At 40.1% G+C, this 14990-nt stretch overlaps 1 protein-coding gene across 4 annotated transcripts in view; it reads left to right on the forward strand.

Annotated features, from left to right (window-relative positions):
• Window positions 1-850: 850 nt before the first annotated feature.
• Window positions 851-14990, forward strand: part of PIK3CA (phosphatidylinositol-4,5-bisphosphate 3-kinase catalytic subunit alpha) — a 92836-nt gene continuing 78696 nt past the window's right edge. For 2 of the 4 annotated variants that reach the window (XM_086395087.1, XM_086395124.1), the window contains exon 1: window positions 851-988. The gene's annotated coding sequence lies outside the window, so the exon portion shown is untranslated. Of the gene's footprint in view, window positions 989-1977; window positions 2078-14990 lie in introns of those variants that run through there. The other 2 variants (XM_086395102.1, XM_086395113.1) reach the window with 2 other exon arrangements.

The following is a 14990-nucleotide window of genomic DNA, read 5'->3' on the forward strand; positions in this document are numbered from 1 at the left end:
TATGGCAGCGCATTCCTCTTTCGGGATGGGCTACAACTTAACCTTACGTTGGCAAAAGGACGCGAAGCAACGTTTTGTAAAGGCCTTCTTTCTAGTATCGATATCCATTTCTGGTTAGCCACTGACGGAGGCGGTTAGCCACTACGTTCCCTCCCCTCTCCCCTAGACGAGAGTCTCATTTCCTCTATGGGCGTAAAAGTGAATGGACCCGCTTGCTCCCGATACGCCTTTCTATATCTCAACCCAGCCCTACAGCTCGTAGAAACAGATAGGCGCATCCCTGCTGTTCGTACACCTATGCCTCCACAAGATGGCAAAACACCCTCGCCACTGCAAAAGACGACAGCGTTAAATACCAGCGCGGCACGAAAATGAGCCACAAAGCCACTCAAACTTCGGGCACAAAACCAACGCGCAGGCGCACTAGCACACTGTTACCCGATTTGCCCACTTCCCCCTCCTGGTCTCCGCAGTTTCACTTCCCCTCGTTTGGTCCTCTGCTTCCGGGGCACAGTAGGCTCGGCCCCTCCTCATCTCTTACCCTCCTCTACCCGAGGAGGGGGGAGTCGAGGGGGTGGGGAAGAGTTCGTTGTTTGTTTACACGATGTGAGCGGAAAAAGAGACCAATAAAGTTTATTCTGGAAACAAAAGGAAAAAAAAAACAGGGGTGACAGAGAAAGGAGACGGGGGCGGGGGCGTGTGGCGGGGGCTAGCTAGGAGAGGCAGCGAGAAGGAGAAAGCGGCAGTTCCGGTGCCGCCGCTGCGGCCGCTGAGGTCTCGGGCTGCTGCCGCCGCGGCCGCTGGGGCTGGGGCCGCCGGCGAGGCAGGGCTCGGGCCCGGCCGGGCAGCTCCGGAGCGGCGGGGGAGAGGGGCCGGGAGGCGGGGGCTGTGCCGCCCGCTCTCCTCTCCCTCGGCGCCGCCGCCGCCGCCGCCCGCGGGGCTGGGACCCGATGCGGTTAGAGCCGCGGAGCTTCGAGGAGCCCCGAGCGTGAGTAGAACGCGGACAGGCCGGGAGCGGGTGCGGTCGGGATGGGGCCGGGTGGGTGCCGGGGACTCTCGGGCGCGCCCGCCGACTTGGGCGGGGGCTGCCCGCCCGTCGTCTCTCCCAGCTTCGGCCCGCAGGAGAGTTCGCCTGCGATCCCCGCTCTCCTCCGCCTGCCGCTGGCCTCACCCAGATGCAGAGGCGAGGGCTCGCCGCTCCCTCTTTTCTCCCTCTGGCCGCCGCCTCGCTCTTCGTTTCCTTCCTCTCCCATTTTTGGGGATGGGGCGGCTAGAGACTGAGGAAGTGCGCCCAGGGCCGCCGTCCCGGCCGCGATGGCTAGGTCCCCGGCACCCTTGCACATCCACCCGACCCGCGAGCACCGCGGCGTGAGCGATCCCGGGTGCCAAACCGTGAGCTCTTCCTGAGGGGCTGTCACGCCCGAGGACTCCGACCGCGCCAGCCCGGCGACCCTGCGTTTGCCTCATACTGGGTTTAAATCGCCCGGCTGGGGCTTGGAAGGCTACATCCCTGTAGCCCATAGTTCCTCTCCCACCCTTCAACTCGAAGTTGTTTTTTTCCTTTTAACCGAGACAATCAAACGTATAAACGTATTGGATATTTCATTCATAGACCTGAGACATTGTCTCGCGATTTGTGTCTTTAGTAAGTCTAATATGTGATGCCTGCTTTATAGCTCCTAAGTGGCTCGGAAAGGTAGGGTAGCGCCCAGAATTGGACTGTGTAAACACCAGACGTTCAGCCAGTGTGTTTTGATCGCGGCTTGAGGGGTTTATTTTAGGATGCTAAAGGAATAGTGGTGATGATGGCTAGTTACCAGGCTTAGGAATCGAAAGCTGTTTTGGATGTCAGTAATTGGGAAGCTGTTTACGTACTTATATAAAGGGTAAGGGGAGCGCAATAAGAGGGGCTTCTGTGAAAAACAGCCTTCGTATTAATGAAGTAGAGCTGTGATTTCGTTTGGTGAAGCTTCCTCATTCCAGCACTGCGCCTTTGGGCACATGCAGTACATGGGTTTGCTAGATGATGTTTTGAATCGTAGTTTGTGAGGCCTGGGAGAACCCCTGGAAAACTTGGGTAGGTAAACTTCTGTTAACTCAAGTCATCGGGTAATTACTATGGCCACATTTGAACCACTGTGGGCAATACCGGTCGCATGTTTTCCTGCTCAGAAGCTGGGTTCTCTGGGTATTTGCTTACATTGCACTGTACAAAATTTGTTTATGTACTGGATTGCGTGTTGTTAAGGAAAGACCTACAAAATACTTAAGATACCACGTTGCTAATTTAATTTGTATAAGTCACAGCACGTCTTTATTAATGGATCCTAGAAGCAACTGTAGTGTAAGAATTTGTTAATATGTCTGTATTCAAGTTTTAACATTTTTTAAGACTGAATCATTGAATTCTGGTTGACAGCATAGATCTCTATCTAAACATCACATGTTCTGGAAAATTTTAATTATCAGATTAACTGTTCTGCAGTGTCATCAGCGAGAATTATCTGAAGAGGGCCCAGTGGGGGTGTGGGGGGGTGGGTAGGGTGGGGGCTATTTTGTTTGGTTTTCTGAGTTTTCTCATGTCACCTTTTTGGATAAAATTAAATTTCATCTCTAAGTTTTTTCAAAAGTTTCTTATAGGTTTTTCCATCATTGTAAAATAGAGTGTTTTCCTATTAAAATCACGAAATAGATGATTGAAAGAAGTGATAGCACATGGTAACAGTCATAGCATCATGGGGGAAATAAAAAGAAAATGAATGAATAATTAACTTAATATTTTATCATTGATTTTATGAATATAAAGTTTGAAAGACATTCCGATCAGTTTAGTTCAAGAATTAAAAATGAACCACATATAAATGCAGAACAGTGTTTTTATATGTCTAAAGCTTTTTTTTCTCAATTTTTAGTAAGTTAGATATAGCATTAAGGAGATGTCACTAATACAAATGCTGTAAACCCAAGAATTACTGCATGAGTGTATCTTCTCATGGGCTAGATATATGTGAAAGGAGGACTGTAAAAGAGCAATCAATGGCTTTGCCTGGGAACAACCTCATCTTAAAGCAGAGTTTCCTTCCTGTCAGTATAAGAGCCTCTCCATCCCAAAGAAGTATTGCCTTAAAAAAAAAAAAAAAAAAGGTAAATTTACAAGTAAAATACTTAAATAGTAAGATAGGTCATACATTTCCTAAAAGAGTTCACTTTGTTTCCTTTATTGAATTAAGATTTTTTAACATTTACTATTACCATTTAAAAGTCATTTGCTCTGTTGATCTGTTTATTTGAAAAGGGCTAACTTAATCCTGTTTGATCTCTTTAGCAACAAAAATAGCATTACAAGGATCACTTCTCTATTTTATTATTTAAATATCTTGAATTTCAAGGGAGGGGTGATTCTGTAAATGAAATGTGTTTCTTAAGCATCATAAAAGATTTTATCTCTGAAAATATTTATGATCCTTAAATTTGTGCAAGTTTAGAAGCATAAATCTTAGAAAATCAAGGTTTATATTAGTATAGTTATTGAGCTGTTTTTTTAAGTATGTTTGTCTTGAGCTACAAAACAATCCTGTAGAGAAGGCAGTATTGCTGTCTCTGAGAAATGACATTTTAATCTAAGGTCAGACAAGTATCAGGTGACAGACTCATTGACAAAATGAATGCTTTGTGACTCCTTTCGTTTTATTATGCTACCTCTAACTTGCTCCAGCCTGCTTTTTTTTTTCAGCCTGCTTTTTTATAAGCCCATAGATCACCTTTTCCCTTATTTGTAATAATAAATGGATGTGTTTAATTCCCCCTATAGCTTAAACAGTGGTTTTTTATCCTGGCCACATATTAGAATCATCTAGTTAGCTTTTTAAAAATATCAGTGCCAGGGTCTCCTTCCTGGAGATTCTGGTTTAATTGGTCTGAGATGGAGCCCAGACATCTGTTTAAGTTCCCCAGGTAATTCTAATAGACACGATTGTAAAGCCCTTGCTTTCTAAGACCTGTATAATTTGTTTCTTTTCTTCTAATTTCATCTCTCCTTTTTCTTCCTACAGCTCCCTTGGCCTTTTCCTGCTTCACATGCCAGTGCTATTTGCTTTTCATGAGACATTTGCACACTCCATACCCCTTGTTTAACTGGCTGACTCCTCATTTTTCATATCAGTTCCTTTGAAAAGTCTAGTCTGGGTCAGGTGCCCTTGCTTCCTGTTCCCATAACATCTTGTGCTCCTACTGTCAGAGCATTGACTCAGTGCATTGGCAATTGCCAGTTTATTTGTCTGTATCTTCCACCAAGATGTAAATTTCATGAGAACGCTAGGGGTTTTATCTTATACAGTTATGTTCTCATTGTCAAGCACAGTAGCCAGTACATAATAGAGTTATTCACTGAATAAATATATTCACAACAGACTTCTTTACAACAATAATTTACAAATGCCTATTGAGTTTTTATACTATATTTGTTCACTAAAAATATACACCCCTAACCTGCCACACAAATGTATTTTAATTGGAGACATTTGGGATGTTCTAAAGAACATATAAATTATATCAAGAGTGACACTCAAACTCCCCCCACACACACACCCCTCCACACAAATAATTAAACACAGAACTGTACTAGAAATCAGGAGATGTGAATTCAGATCCTAACCTCACCACAAGAGTGTGTCCTTGGGCAAGTCTCAATCTTTTGGGGCCTCAGTTTCCTCACCTGTAATAGGGGAATTGTACTGAATGCTCTACATGGTACTACTCAGTGCTTTAGCCTTAAAAACCTATGAGTACTAAAAATACTGACTTTGGGAAATCTGAACCTCCTGTTGGGCTGCTGTCTATGGGGTCGCACAGAGTCTGACACGACTGACGCGACTTAGCAGCAGCAGCAGCAGAACCTCCTTGGTTCAAACCCTGGCTTCTATGCTTACTGGCAGAATTACTTTGGACAGATTTCTTAATATGTATAATGAGAGTAATTACTACTCAACAGAGTTGTTATTGTTTTTGTTTTTGTTGAATTAAATGAGTGTCGATCCAGGAAAGTTTTGGCCAGGATCAGATGCCTAATACATGTTCATTTCCTTTCCCCTTTGAAAGTGTTAGATCTCATGAGTGGACTTATCTAAGATAAGAAAAAAGATAGTTTATGTAATATATCCTGTTTTCCACTTTGCTGACTGCTAACTTTACAGGTGTGACTAGGGACCAAGAACCACGTGGCTTTTAGTTTCATTTTCTTAGAACCCTATTCCACTGTCAAACACCCAGGTGTTAGTTAACCTGCCTGGGAAGTAATTAAGCCTTGAAGTTTGAACCATGACAGGAGTGTCCCTGGTAGCTCAGTCGGTAAAGAATCTCCCTGTAGTTCAGGAGACCCAGGTTTGATCCCTGGGTGGGGAAGATCCCCTGGAGAAGGAAATGATAAACCACTCCAGTATTCTTGCCTGGAAAAATCCCATGGACAGAGGAGCCTGGCGGGCTACAGTCCATGGGTCCCAAGAGTCGGACATGACTTAGTGACTAAGCCACCATGACAGGATAGCAAGTATCAAGCTATTTATATATCATAATACATAATATGGAGGAAGGGAGACTGAACTGATGACCTTATACCATCGCCAAAGATCAGTAAAATCAGATTTGACCATTCCAAAAAAATGGAACAGATTAAAACTAAGGATAATTTACAAAAAAGACTCAGATTTTGGTGAAGTCTCTGTTTGCCAGACCTTAAAATTCAGGGAGTTTTTTTTATTTAGTAAATTTTAGTAAAAATTATTTAGTAAGTAGTAATTTTATTTAGTAATTTCCAGGAGATATAGGAAGTTTACCTCTGGTCAGGACCAGTTGCAGAAGATTGTTCTCGACATCAGATTAGCAGTTACAGGTATCAGTTAGCAAACTGAAGTTATTGATATTTTTCTCTGGGAGTGTTGTATCTTAATTTTATGTGTTTATTTTAACCTTTATTTATTTGATAACCTTTATTTATTTGGTGACACAGTGTAACAATAACTCTGCTGAAGTTTCTTAATGCCAGTCTTATTTTTGTATAAATCAAATTGACTTGTCTGAGTTTTCCTTTAAGTTTATGTCTTTGTTTTGTTTTTAATTTTTTAATGACTTTAGCGTATCATTTATATATTTATTTTTTTTTGTTGGCCACACCTCAGGGCATGTGGGATCTCAGTACCCCAATCAGGGATCAAACCCACACCCCCTGCAGTGGAAGCACGGAATCTTAATCACTGGACCACCGGGGAAGTCCCTTAAGCTTATGTTTAAAGTGAACTTTATTATCTTTTAAGAAAAGATACTGTAATAAAAATTAAAAATAGTAGTTAGGAGAAACTGAAGTCTTAAGGGTATAAAAAAGAAGCATGAGGCAACACACAGTGAAGTCTAAGGATTCGACTTAAAGGCTTGTGGTTTCCATCGTTCAGAAAGGTTATTCAGCCTTAGATAAACTGATAATGTTTTATAGCCACTTAAGTTATTTGTATTTAATCCTTTATTAATATGAATCAGTTGATACTGGTTAACAAATTTTTATGTGTTCTCTCTCCCTGTCCTCAACTGTACAGTTTGAGTATAATGTCAAAATACTTTAATAAAAAGTTTCTAAGTTTATAATAGAAGTGGTGGCTTAGAGCTTTTTCTTCAAGTTTAATGTTTCTTACAGTGAAACTGTTTTTAGAATGGATTATAATGCTGTGGTTTGGATGGCTGAAAGACCAAATTCCAATCCCAAACTGCTACTTTGTATTTGTCTATAGGGGAAAGGAGGCAGACCATATCACATCTTTCCCGCTCTTTAATATGCTACTTTATAGTAACTCATATAATTAATGAGATAATTTAAGTAATCCAAGTTCTATACAATTATTTAAAAGAAAATATATACATACTAATTATTTTAAATTTATACCTAGTACAGGAATAACACACTTCAGCGTTTGGTCTGACAATTAAATACTCATCTCTTCATATCATTTTGCTAGTTAGCTTGATGGTTTATCTAAATTACAGTCATTTATAAGAGGTTACGTTTTAGTGTCTTTTAGTATTAATATTAATTGGAATTGTTACAAAGGAATCACTGTGTTAGGGCCAGCATTACCATTTGAAATAAGTGTGGGATTTTTAAAAAGGTAGAAGTTAAGTATTCTCACAGACCATGCTTATCTGGTACACTTTATCTGGTACACTTCAGATTTTAAATATTTGTGTAGTGGAAACCAAGGAAGTCAGTGTTGTGATGTAAAAATAGCTGCATTAGGATAGAAACATTCTGTTCTGATCATATTCTCTTGCCAAACTCACCAGGGGTTAGTAAAATTCTGTAGAGAGATGCACCTTATAAAGCATTATAGAGATTTAAAGCAATATTATAAGGATGATTTTAAGCATAAAATTTTTTTTAACAGGAGGAGACTGTGTTCATTCTTGTATCCTTAGCACCTAGCATAGTACCCAAAAGTTGCTGCTGCTAAGTTGCTTCAGTCATGTCTGACTCTGTGCGACCCCTTAGAGGGCAGCCCACCATGCTCCCCCGTCCCTGGGATTCTCCAGGCAAGAACACTGGAGTGGGTTGCCATTTCCTTCTCCAATGAATGAAAGTGAAAAGTGAAAGTGAAGTCGCTCAGTCGTGTCCAACTCTTAGTGACCCCATGAACTGCAGCCTACCAGGCTCCTCTGTCCATGGGATTCTCCAAGCAAGAATACTGGAGTGGGGTGCCATTGCCTTCTCCAATGCGTGAAAGAGAAAAGTGAAAGTGAGGTCGCTCAGTCGTGTCCGACTCCTAGCGACCCCATGGACTGCAGCCTACCAGGCTCCTCCGTCCATGGGATTTTCCAGGCAAGAGTACTGGAGTGGCTTGCCATTACCCAAAAGTAGGTGATCAGTAAGTGATATTTTTGCAGTGGAATCATAATTGGGGATCAAAACACTTATCTATCAGTTAGTAGCTGTATACTTTAAACTATCTGAAAATTAATAAATTGCTGTGTGTCAGTTGATCATTTACTGTGTATAGATTCAAATTATAGGAGATGTTTTTCTATAAGTAAACTAGTTGCATATTTCTATTGATGTTTGTAGACATGTTTAACAAAGATTGATAGGTTAGGAATAGCTATTTCCTAGAAGAACGCTGAATCAGGAGTCTGAGAATCTAGGTTCTATCTAGCTCTTTGGCCTTAGATCTTGACCTCTTAGCACTTGTTTGATTCCTAGCGTTTTAAAGCCTATTTTTTATTTCAGGGAAGAGTAAGTAAGCCATTCCCTAGAAGGAAGATGGCCTATCTCAGTTTATTATTATCTTCAGAAGAGAAAATCTCTTTTATCTACTTGTTTATAAATTTGCACGTATTTGAAGGCCCTTCTGTGAAATTCTGACAGAAAAAAACTGCCATCAGAAAAGAATGGACTGGAAAGATTTTTTGCTTTCTCTCCAAAATTGTCAGGGACTTGGGAGGATCAAACTTACAGCAGGCGTGCCCTTTTTGATTGTTGGCACTGAGAGCAGTTAAGTTTCTGACAGACATTGAGAGTAGATCATCCGTTGCACTCCAGTTGCCAGGGTTTTGAAGGCTCGCAAACCTGTCTCAGCACCCTTAATAGCCATTGGCAATCTTCCTTACTTTAGTTAAAGACTTCTAGGAAAACATGTCCCATTATTTCCTCTGGTAACCCATCCCACTAGTTGGTTTTCAGAAAATACATTCTAATCTTAGAAACATAATTCCAGAGGCATAGTAAGGCTCTTTTTTCTAGATGTGTCCTCTGTTGTGCATAAAAATATATGAAAAGATGACAAAACTAATTGTCCTTAATCAGGAAACAGTGATGTTTCCTGATGTGTATGCTATTGATTTGTTGTTTCTATAAATGTTCAAACCACTCACTTTCAACTTTTGAATAGGTTTTAACCAGCAAACCGTTCAGGTAATGAGATATTATGTAGAATTATTTTGATTATGTACTTCCTTTTTCAGCAAGCTAAGCAGATTTCTGTTGTTCTTCTTTGACAGATCATGCTTTTCCAAGTGCTTTTCTGTTGGACTTACTGCAGGTCTAGACCTGAAAGTACTGTTGCATTTTGAAACAATTGATTGCCTTTAGCCTGAAAGCAAGTGAATTGTGTGTGTGTTGGGTTTTTTCCTTAGGAGGTTAACCTCTTGACAGGTACAAAATCCTTCGAGTTTTCTGCCAAATAACCTACTATTCTGGAATATAGATTTATGGAACATGTCATCAAAAGTAAATCAGCATTAAAGGTAAAAATTATTGGGAAAAAGATTTAAATTAGGCACTATTGTAAAGTCAGTATGAAATCAAACTACATATGACAGCAAAGAAAGGAAAAATTATATTTTCACATTGTCATTTTATACTTATTGTAAAGATTAATAGTAACATCATTTTATTTTCCATATGAAGATTTCCTTAAAATCTAGTGGCTTCTTTTTTTTTTTTGCAATTGATACCTTGATAGGCAGCATCTTAAAGTATTTATGAAAGTGATATTTGTATTCTTTTTCTATATACCAATTGTAAAAGTTGGACATGACTTTATCAAAGCAGTTTCTCTACTTGATAATTAACAGTGGTAGTAAAATTCAAAGCAGTTTATAGTATTAGTAATGTTATGGTTCAGAGACTAGTAGTTTGTTTTCTCTTCAGTATAAGGGACCAACTTTCAACTTCCTTAGTGATATTGTAGGACTTAAGATTTACTCAAAATCACTGTGAATAATTTTGACTGCTTCTATGCAATGAGAGCCTAAAGCCTTGTGTTGTTCACAGACACTACTTATATACAGCTAAATGATCTACTGATGTGCAGTGACTAAAGCACAGCTAAATGGGTCATGTGATGGTGTTTTGTTGAGTTTAAATATCAGATACATAAATCTGTTGAGTACATTCCTCTTGCAGATAATATTTTTCCCCAGTCACAATGGGGTCAAGTAGTCTTAACAGAATATTTAAAGTCAGAACAGTCTTAGAAAATCCATAAAATCTGGTCAGTGTGTGTAGGCTTGTTTAATTTTTCTTTTCCTAAATATGTGTCACAGTGGCTAAGAGCATGTGCTCTGAAACCAGACTATCAAAATTACTAGTTTTGTAATAGCAAAATTATTTACCTGTCTAGGTTAAATAGTGTCTTGTTCATTCACCAAGTTGTGTCTGACTCTTTGCAGCTTCATGGACTGCAGCATGCCGGGCCTCTCTGGGTTAATATATAATTCCTTGTTCGTAGAAGAGGGATAATAACAGTACCTACATCATAATACTATAATGAAGGTTAAATGCCAAATACATGAAAGCATTTAGAACAATACTTACTATCAGCCTGCCAGGCTCCTCCATCCATGGGGTTTTCTAGGCAAGAGTTCTGGAGTGGGTTGCCATTGCCTTCTCTGAGTACATAGTAAGCACTCAGCAAATATTTGTATGCTACTTGAGAGCGCTAACCATGTCATGTTCATTGGTTCATTTTGGGGTTTTAACATTTTGTAGTGAATTGAATCCTGGCCATTTTGAGAATTTACTAATGGATCCTATCTCTGAAGAATGAATGATAAGGTTCCTATCTAACAAACATCCGGAGAAGGCAATGGCACCGCACTCCAGTACTCTTGCCTGGAAAATCCCATGGACGGAGGAGCCTGGTAGGCTGCAGTCCATGGGGTAGTCCAAGAGTTGGACATTACTGAGCGACTTCACTTTCACTTTCATGCATTGGAGAAGGAAATGGCAACCCACTCCAGTGTTCTTGCCTGGAAAATCCCAGGGATGGGGGAGGCTGGTGGGCTGCTATCTATGGGGTTGCACAGAGTCAGACACGACTGAAGCAACTTAGGAACTGCAGCAGCTAACAAACTTCTTGACATAACTGCTTGCTTTTTGTTCTACTACAGTTTTTTAAAGTTTCATACTCAACTCTGAGAATTCGAGTTCAATTTCATACCTAAGAGAAGTTAGCATGTAGAGATTTAATGTGATTGAAATGAGGGATTTGTAGACAGAAAGGAATTAAGTAAATGGACGTACATTTTTCACATCTGATCTCAGCTTCCTATGGATTAATTTTCCCTGTCCATTCGTAGAATCTCAGAATCCCCAACAGATAGCTTTTTTCTTTTTTTATTGAAGTATGACTGATTTACAATATTAAATTAGTTTCAGGTGAACAACATAGAAATTCAGTGTTTTTCTAGATTATGCCCCATTTAAAATTTTTATAAAATATTGGCTATCTTCATATGCTGAACAGTATGTCCTTACAGCCTGTTTATTTTATATTTATTAATATTTAGCTCTTGACTTCCTACCCCTATATTTCTCCTCCACTTCCTCCCTCCACACTGCAAGCCGCTAGTTCTCAATATTTGTGAGTCTGTTTCTGTTCTATTATATTCTGGCGTTTATTTTTTAGATTCCATGTGTAAGTGATAACATAGAATATTTCTTGCTCTTTATGACTTATTTCACCAAGCATAATACTCTTGAGGTTCATCCATGTTGTTGCAGATAGCAAAATTTCATTCTTTCTATGGTTGAGTAATATTCCATTGTATGCATACATACCACATCTTCATCCGTTTTCATCTGTTGGTGGACACTTAAGTCGCTTCCATCTCTTGGCAGTTATAAATAATGTTAGTATGACCCTGATGGCTCAGCTGGTAAAGAATCCGCCTGCAGTGCAGGAGACACAGGAGATGTGGGTTCAATCCCTGAGTCCGGAAGATCTCCTGGAGGAGGAAAATGGCAACACACTCCAGTATTCTTGCCTGAAAAGTCCCATGGACAGAGGATACTGGCAGGCTACAGTCCAAAGGGTCCCAAAGAGTCAGACATGACTGAGTGACTAAGCATGCAATAGTCATGAACATTAGGGTACATGTATATTTTTGAATTATAGTTTTGTTTTCTTTGGATATTATACCCAGGAGAAAAGGAATTGCTGAATCACATAACAATTCTATTTTTAGTTTATTGAGGAACCTCCATACTGTTTTCCACAGTGGCCACACCAATTAACAGTCCCACCAACAGTGTACAAAGGTTCCCTTTATTCCACATTTGCACAAACATTTGTTATTTGTGGTGTTTTTGATGATAGCCATTCTCACAGGTGTGAGGTAATATCTCAGTTGTGGTTTTAATTTGCATTTCTTTAACGATTAACAAGCTTGAACATCTTTCTGTGTGCCTGTTGGCTGTTTGTGTGTCGTCTTTGGGAAAATGTCTGTTCAGGTCTTCTGCACACTTTTTATTTGGGTTTTTTTTTTTTTTTGGTGTTGGGTTATGTGAGCTCTTTATATGTTTTGGATGTTAGCCCTTATCGGTCATATCATTTGCAGATATTTTCTCCTATTCTGTAGGTTGTCTTTTTGTTTTGTTAATGGTTTGCTTTGCTATGCAAAAGCTTTTAAGCTTAATTAGGTTTCACTTTTGCTTTTCTTTTCTTTGACTTTAGGAGACAGATCTGGAAAACGCTGTTACAATTTATGTCAGAGATTGTTCTTCCTATGTGTTCTTCTAGGAGTTTTATGTTTTCCAGTCTTACAGTTAGGTCTTTAATTCATCTTAAGTTTATTTTTGCTTATGGTGTGAGAAAATGTTCTAATTTCATTCTTTTGCTGTTCATTTTTCCCAGCACCACTTATTGAAGAGACTGTCTTTTCTCTGTTCTATAGTCTTGTCTCCTTTGTTGTAGATTAATTAACCATAGGTGCATGAATTTATTTCTGGGCTCTTTATTTTCTTCCATGAACCTGTCTGTTTTTGTGCCAATACCTTGATGATTTGATAACTGTAACTTTTTAGCGTAATCTTAATAACTCCAGCTCTGTTCTTTTTTCTCAAAATGGTATTGGTTATTTGGGATCTTTTGTGGTTCAATATAAATTTTAAGATTGTTTGTTCTAGTTCTGTAGATGTCTTAGATATTTCAACAGGAATTGCATTAAACCTGTAGGTTGCTTTCGGTAATATGGACATTTTAGCAACATTAATTCTTCTAGTCCATGAACACAGGATTTTTTTTATTACTTTGTATTATCTTCAGTATCCTTCACCAGTGTTTTATAGTTTTCGGAATATAGGTCCTTCATCTCCTTGGTTAAGTATATTCCTTGATAATTTATTCTTTTTGACGTGATTTTAAATGGGGTTGTTTTCTTACTTTCTAGTAGCTCATTATTCAGTTCAGTTCAGTTCAGTCGCTCAGTTGTGTCTGACTGTTTGCAACCCCATGAATTGCAGCATGCCATGCCTCCCTGTCCACCACCAACTCCCGGAGTTCACCCAGACTCACATCCATCAAGTCAGTGATGCCATCCAGCCATCTCATCCTCTGTCGTCCCCTTCTCCTCCTGCCCCCAATCCCTCCCAGCATCAGAGTCTTTTCCAATGAGTCAACTCTTCGCATGAGGTGGCCAAAGTACTGGAGTTTCAGCTTTAGCATCATTCCTTTCAAAGAAATCCCAGGGCTGATCTCCTTCAGAATGGACTGGTTGGATCTCCTTGCAGTCCAAGGGACTCTCAAGAGTCTTCTCCAACACCACAGTTCAAAAGCATCAATTCTTCAGCACTCAGCCTTCTTCACAGTCCAACTCTCACATCCATACATGACCACAGAAAAAACCATAGCCTTGACTAGACGGACCTTTGTTGGCAAAGTAATGTCTCTGCTTTTGAATATGCTATCTAGGTTGGTCATAACTTTCCTTCCAAGGAGTAAGCATCTTTTAATTTCATGGCTGCAGTCACCATCTGCAGTGATTTTGGAGCCCAGAAAAATAAAGTCTGACACTGTTTCCACTGTTTCCCCATCTATTTCCCATGAAGTGATGGGACCGGATGCCATGATCTTAGTTTTCTGAATGTTGAGCTTTAAGCCAACTTTTTCACTCTCCACTTTCACTTTCATCAAGAGGCTTTTTAGTTCCTCTTCACTTTCTGCCATAAGGGTGGTGTCATCTGCATATCTGAGGTGATTGCTATTTCTCCCTGCAATCTTGATTCCAGCTTGTGTTTCTTCCAGTCCAGCGTTTCTCATGATGTACTCTGCATGTAAGTTAAATAAGCAGGCTGACAATATACAGCCTTGACGTACTCCTTTCCCAATTTGGAACCAGTCTGTTGTTCCGTGTCCAGTTCTAACTGTTGCTTCCTGACCTGCACACAGATTTCTCAAGAGCCAGGTCAGGTGGTCTGGTATTCCCATCTCTTGAAGAATTTTCCACAGTTTATTGTGATGCACACAGTCAAAGGCTTTGGCATAGTCAATAAAGCAGAAATAGATATTTTTCTGGAACTCTCTTGCTTAGTGTATTAAAAAAGCAACCGACTCATATAAACTAATCTTGTATCCTGCAGCTTTACTGAATTCATGTTCTAATAATTTTTGTGTAGAAACTTTAGAGTTTTCTATATATAGTATCATATCATCTACAAATTGGAGAAGGCAATGGCAACCCACTCCAGTACTCTTGCCTGGAAAATCCCATGGGCAGAGGAGCCTGGTAGGCTGCAGTCCATGTGGTCGCTAGGAGTCAGACATGACTGAGCGACTTCACTTTCACTTTTCATTTTCATGCACTGAAGAAAGAAATGGCAGCCCATTCCAGTGTTCTTGCCTGGAGAATCCCAGGGACGGCGGAGCCTGGTGGGCTGCCGTCTATGGGGTCATACAGAGTCAGACACGACTGAAGTGACTTAGCAGCAGCAGTGGCATCTACAAATAGTGAGTTTTACTTCTTTCCTTGCCTGATTTCTGTGGCTAGGACTTCCAGTACTGTGTTAAATAGAAGTGGCAAGAGTGGGCATCCTTGTCTTGTTCCTGGTTTTAGAGGAAAAGCTCAAAGCTTTTCACCATTGAGTATGATATTAGCTGTGAGTTTATCATGCTGCTGCTGCTGTTTTGTCAGTAAGTCACGTCCAGTCCTTTGCGATCTCATGGACTATAGCCTGC

The sequence above is a fragment of the Bos grunniens genome, chromosome 1 (assembly GCF_055505025.1).
Source record: "Bos grunniens cultivar Pamir isolate PY7600 chromosome 1, Bosgru_T2T1.0, whole genome shotgun sequence".
In the NCBI taxonomy this organism is placed as follows: domain Eukaryota; kingdom Metazoa; phylum Chordata; class Mammalia; order Artiodactyla; family Bovidae; genus Bos; species Bos grunniens.